General features: G+C 43.5%; 1 long non-coding RNA gene across 1 annotated transcript; it reads left to right on the top strand.

Moving 5' to 3' along the window:
- The first annotated feature begins 242 nt into the window (after positions 1–242).
- Positions 243–1,259, top strand: LOC143722463 (uncharacterized). The gene is made up of 3 exons (XR_013196894.1): positions 243–284; positions 396–554; positions 1,129–1,259. It is a non-coding gene; the product is annotated as an uncharacterized LOC143722463 (long non-coding RNA).
- Positions 1,260–6,005: the final 4,746 nt, after the last annotated feature.

Genomic DNA, 6,005 nt, shown 5'->3' with positions numbered 1-6,005 from the left:
CCCAATTCAGTCGACCGTCGACTACGTTTGACGTTCTCGACTGAAAGGGAACTATCATCTCCCTGCATCTATGAAGACTGTGTATGTTCATTTAGAACTAATTTTGCTCTAAGAAAACATTTGGCCAGGCAGGGACCATAAACAATCTGTCCGGTTCTCTGCTGCAGCTTTTACTCTGAACTGTGATAGTTGTGCTTCCTCATAGACCTGTGGCATTACTCAATTTTTCTCCGGAGACAGGAGAAATGAAAAAGATGTGGCCGGCTCTTTTTTGTGAGAGACAGGTAAAGTCCCACACTGCTGAAAATGCTGTTAGATGAATTTGTAGATATACTATCTTGCAGTGTTTTTTACCACGTTGCTGTTATGTTTGTGTAATTTAATGATTAGTTTAGATCAGTGCAGAATTCAACAGACTCATATCGCCGGACCTGACCAAGTCTTTTTATGAGGGTCTTGACTGGCATCAACCAAAACTGCTGTGTCTGTACCGTTCAAAGCACTGTGCTGACATTGCTGAAATGAGGACCATAACGGACAGCCTAGATAAAAATGTAAGTACATATATTTCTACTGTACGTTTTTTGTAAACATTATGGGCATTTCCTTTCTTGCGATTTCTCTTGTCCTGCATAATTTTTTGTTAGTGCTGCAAAATATTGAAGAAAAAAGTAATATGCCATTTCTTAATGCAGAAGTATTTAAAATCAATTAAAATTACTTAGTCACCTTTTAGTCGATAATTTTATTACGTTATATTAAGTTTTATCTTTGATAATCAAAATTACATTTTGAAAGTTTTTTTCCCCTGTGAAATCAATTTCTTCAGGCCTTAAAATATTGTAGCTTGATTGTAACTTTTTATAACCTTGCGTCATTTAGTGTACATATCTATGAACATGCAAAATGCCTCCATTTATTCACTGTGTATAGTATTTGACCTAATTCTCTTAGTTTAAAAGGATAGTTCATCCAAAAATGAAAGTTCTGTCATTAATTACTCACCCTCATGTTGTTCCAAACCTAAATAACACTAAATAAGACTTGGTATACTCAAGTCTTTGAGCTTCAGTGTTGTATGTGTGAAAGCACATTTTGAAGTTTGTAATTTTTTAATACAGCACACAGAATACGAAGAAGATAGGATCAGGGGCATGACTCTTGGAATCATCACAGTGGTGGAAGATGTGACTGACCCCATTCCATGCAACTCTAGTGGACCTTGTAATCGAGGAAGCAGTTGTTCTGCGAGGACTTGGTGATATTTGGGACATACAAATGACATTGCTTTATGCTCAGTCTCAACATAAACTACCCCCCAAAAAACTCAGATACACGTTTGAGGTGATTCAGAGGCTGCTGATGAACACTGGACCTGATACTAGCAGTGCAAGAGTGCACTCCCTTAAAAATACATTGTTGAATTAAATGTTGTTGAGGTAAGGTGTTGTGTATTTCTACCAAGGGCCTGTGTTTGTTGTGTATTTTAAAGGGTTTTTACACATTTTTACAAATTCTCTGCATCAATGACCTGACATCCATTTTCATTGTTTGACTTTTTTAATCTTAATTGGCTAAAACATATGAGATCTCATGTGTTTTAAAGTTATTTCACAGTTAAAGGTGTTTAATTAATGTGAAAAATCTGAACAAAATGAGTTCGTTTACCCAAAATTAAAATTATTTTGTTAGATACTCAACCTCAAGTTGCTCCAAACCTAAAAGACCTTTGTTTATCTTTGAAACACAAATGAAGATCTTTTTAACAAAATCTGTTAGCTTTCTGTCCCTCCTTGACAGCCTACGCAACTAGCACTTTCAAGGTCCAGAAAAGACATCCAAGTGACTCCAGTGGTTTACATTCACATTTTACATTTATGCATTTGGCAGACGCTTTTATCCAAAGCGACTTAGATTGCATTTTAAGGTACACATTTACATTCTTATTAGTTCTTGCTTTCCCTGGGAATCGAACCCATGACCCGTTGCAAGCGCCAACGCTCTACTGTTTGAGCTACAGGAAAACTTTATATATTTGTTTACATGCAACAGTGTCTGCTTTCGCGTCCACACAAGAAGCATGTGCTGTATCTTGTAAACATTGCGATGGAGAAAACTATTAAATAAATAAAATGGTGAAACACTCGCCATGCTTTATAAAACAGGTTAAACCACTGAAATCACTTGGATTACTTTAAGGGTGTCTTTTCTGGACCTTGAAAACCTAGTTGCGTAGGCTGCCAAAGGGGGTACAGAAAGCTCACAAATTTCATTAAAAAGATTTTTATTTGTCTTCCAACAAAGGAAAGTCTTAACAGGTTTGGATGGCATGAGAGTGAGCAATTAACAGTGGTATCAGTGGTTTCATTTTTGGGTGAACTGACACTTAAAGATTTTTCACATTAATAATACCCCTTAATATATGTTTTAGCCAAGTAAAATTAAACAAAGTTAAACAATGAAAATGGATGTCAGGCCATCGATGCAGAAAACTTGTAAAAACGTGAATTTTTTTTTTCCCTCATGAATACACTTTCTATGCATTTTTCAAATACATTTTTATCATTAAACTTTATGCAATTACAATACCATTGTATTACTTTGAATATGTTAACTGAGTTTGTTCTTAACAATTATTGATTTGTAAGGAACAATAAAATCGTTTGTATGGGAAAATATGTTATTTATTCGGTTGAATGTGCAAGTTGAGAGAAAATGCCAAATTAAGTTTAATGAACATACATTTTAGTACAGATAACTTGAAAATGTAAGTTATTGTCTTTCAACTAAACTTTGCAAGTCTATGTTACTTGAAATAAGTTGTTGGGTCAACTATTTTAGCTATGTCAACTTAATCTTATAAGTATTTTCAACTTAAAAAGTTGAGTAAATAAAACGTCTCAGGTTACTATTATAACCATAGTTCCCTGAGAACAGGGAACGAGACGATGCGTCCATCGACGCCATGGGAACGCCCCCAGCGTGACTGCGTCTGAAGCATCTATGTCAACTAGTCCAATGGAAAGAATGAGCGTCACGGGCGGGTGACGTCATGACCAGGATATGATAAAAGCACATCCGGTGCAAACCGGCATTAGCTTCGAAAATTGCCGAAGCAAGCCGATCACAGGGATGCAGGAAGTATGGCAGGGTGACGCATCGTCTCGTTCCCTGTTCTCAGGGAACTATGGTTACAATAGTAACCTGAGACGTTCCCTTACAAAGGGAACTCAACGATGCGTCCATCAACGCCATGGGAACGAGAATACCCAAAGCGCCAGAATTCCAAGTACCTGAGTGTCAGTCTGTTGTAACTAAGCACTAAGCACCTGAGAACCTGGGGCAGCATCCAGGTCCAAGCTGTAAAACCTCATGAATGTGAGCGGTGAGGACCAGCCCGCCGCATCACAAACGTCTTGGAGAGAACTCCAGATAATACGCTTAGAAGCCATACTCCTAGTGGAATGAGCCCTGACCACCAAATGGTTGGCCAGAAGACTCACAAGCAAGAAGAATAGTCTCGACTATCTATATGCTCAATAGGTTGGATTTTCTAGACAGAGAAGTCCGATGAACATAAGTGTCCAGTGCTCGCACTGGCACAAGAGGTTCAGCTTTTCCTGGTCCGAAAAATGGGGGAGGACAGAAACCTGCAGCACTATAGGCCTCGGAATAATGGTAGGCACCTTTGGAACATATCCATGTTTCGGGTAAGATTGCCTTGGCCATCCCGGTGCACTCAAGGCAGGTGGGGACCGAAAGGGCCTGAAGGTCTGACTCTTATAGGGACGAAATAGCTAGCAGAAAATAGTCTTAAAAGAAAGGAACTTCTCTGAGACCAAATCTAAGGGCTCGAAGGGAGCCCCGGATAGGCCTTCTAGAACTATTGCAAGGTCCCAAGCCAGCACCTTAGTGCAAGTTGCATGCCTCAGCCTCAAAGTGCCACGAAGGAAACGAGTGATCAGGGGGTCTCGACCCAAAAATGTACTACCCACCAGGGCGTGGAAAGCCGCAATGGCCGCCACACATATTATACCTTAAGCGTGGAAGGACATAGACCTGATACAAAGCGTTCTTGCAGAAACTCGAATACTGTGTTTACTGAACAGTTAACCGGATACCACTGACGCTGGTAACACCAAGAAGTGAAAAACTCTCGAAATAGTGAATATAGTTTCCTCGTAGCGGGAGCTCTGGAGCTTAGAATGGTCTAAACAACCTCGGTTGAGAGACCACTCTCTATGAGTTGGGCCCCCTCAGAGGCCAAACCCACAGTTCCCAAATCCCCTGCCGGGGGTGCAATATTGCATCCCCTGCCTGAGACAGAAGGTCTCTCCTGATCGGGACCTCCAAGGGAGGTCCGTCGAGGAGAAAAATTAGGTCCGCAAACCAAATTCAGCTCGGCCAGGGTGGTGCTACTAAATAGGCTTATTCCATCCTGGCGGATTCACTCCAGAACTCCTGGGAGCAGAGCAACGGAGGGAAATGCGTACAGACGTAGCCTCGGCCACGTCTGCACCATAGCATCCAGCCCCGAGGGGACTGGTTGAGTGAGGGATAACCAGAGTGGACAGTGCGTCGTATGCTGAGACGAGAACAAATCCACTTCTGCCTGGCCGTAAAACTCCCATATTTGCTCCACCGCCTCGGGGTGGAGTCCCCTGGCCTCAGCCCCTGCCTCGACAGGGTGTCTGCTCCAATATTCTGGCCCCCCCTGGAATATACACTGCCCTCAGACAGCGTAATTTCTTGAGGGACCAAAATAAGAGGCCACCAACGTGTTGTCTGTGGGTCAAGAACCAGAGTTTCCTCCATATAACCAAGGCGCGGGGATACTGCCGCGTGATCTTGATCGTAAGGAGTGGGTTTCCCCTCAGGGAGAACCCTCTGGTCCTGAGCCACCTCTGTAAAGGTCTCACGTACAGCAGGTCAAAGGGTATCACATTGGACGCTGCTGCCCTGAGGCCTAACAGTCACTGTTCCAGAACAACACATGATGGCCCCTCAGGTCTGGGAGGAGATGTCTCAACGCATTGAAGACGACCATCATCTCTAGGCAATTCATGTGCCAAGAGAGATGATGACTCCTCCACAAGCCCTGAGCTGAGCGGCCTTCCAATACCGCTCCCCAGCCGGTGAGGGAAGCATCTGTCGAGATCACAACTCGATGGCAAAGAGCTCCCAACACCGGACCCTGGGTTAAGAACCAGTGTTTCCTCCATATAACCAAGGTGCGGAGACACCGCCGCGTGATCTTGATCATACGAAGTGGGTTTCCCCTCGGGGAGAACCCTCTGGTCCTGAGCCACCACTGTAAAGGTCTCATGTACAGCAGGCCAAAAGTTATCCCGTTGGACGCTGCTGTCACAAGACCCAACAGTCTCTCTAACTGTTTTACAGTGCGTGACTGGCCTAGCCTCAGCTCTTTTGTGGCTGTTAGGATAGCAGCTACACGAACGGGCGACAGAGTGGCCCGCATCGTCACTGAATCCCATACCACACCAAGGAAAGTGGTTCTCTGTACTGGAGAAAGCACACTCTTCTTGGCATTGAGCCTCAACCCCAACATCTGCATAGGAGCGAGAACGACACCTCGGTGCCGAACCGCTAACTGTTCTGATTCCGCTAGAATCAGCCAGTCATCTATGCAATTCAGAATGCATATGCACTGCAGCCTGGGGGGGCCAGAGCTGCGTCTACACGCTTCGTGAATGTGCGGGGTGATAGAGCTAGACCGAAAGGAAGTGCCTGATACTGGTGTTCTTTGCCCCAAAGAAACCCTCAGGAACCTCCTGTGCTGAGGGAGGATGGAGATATGGAAGTATGCGTCTTTTAGATCTATCGTGACAAACCAGTCCTCGGATCTGATTTGAGTCACGATCTGTTTGAGTGTCAGCATTTTGGACTTGAGTTCCAGCACCAAACACTCCAACACACGAAGATCTAGTATGTGACGCAGCTCTCCATCCTTTTTTGGAACAATGAGATAACGACTGTAAAGACCC

This window comes from Siphateles boraxobius, unplaced genomic scaffold, assembly GCF_051911475.1.
Source record: "Siphateles boraxobius isolate OS27281-9 unplaced genomic scaffold, OSU_SipBor_1 66, whole genome shotgun sequence".
In the NCBI taxonomy this organism is placed as follows: domain Eukaryota; kingdom Metazoa; phylum Chordata; class Actinopteri; order Cypriniformes; family Leuciscidae; genus Siphateles; species Siphateles boraxobius.
This window is presented reverse-complemented; position numbering and strand designations above follow the sequence as displayed.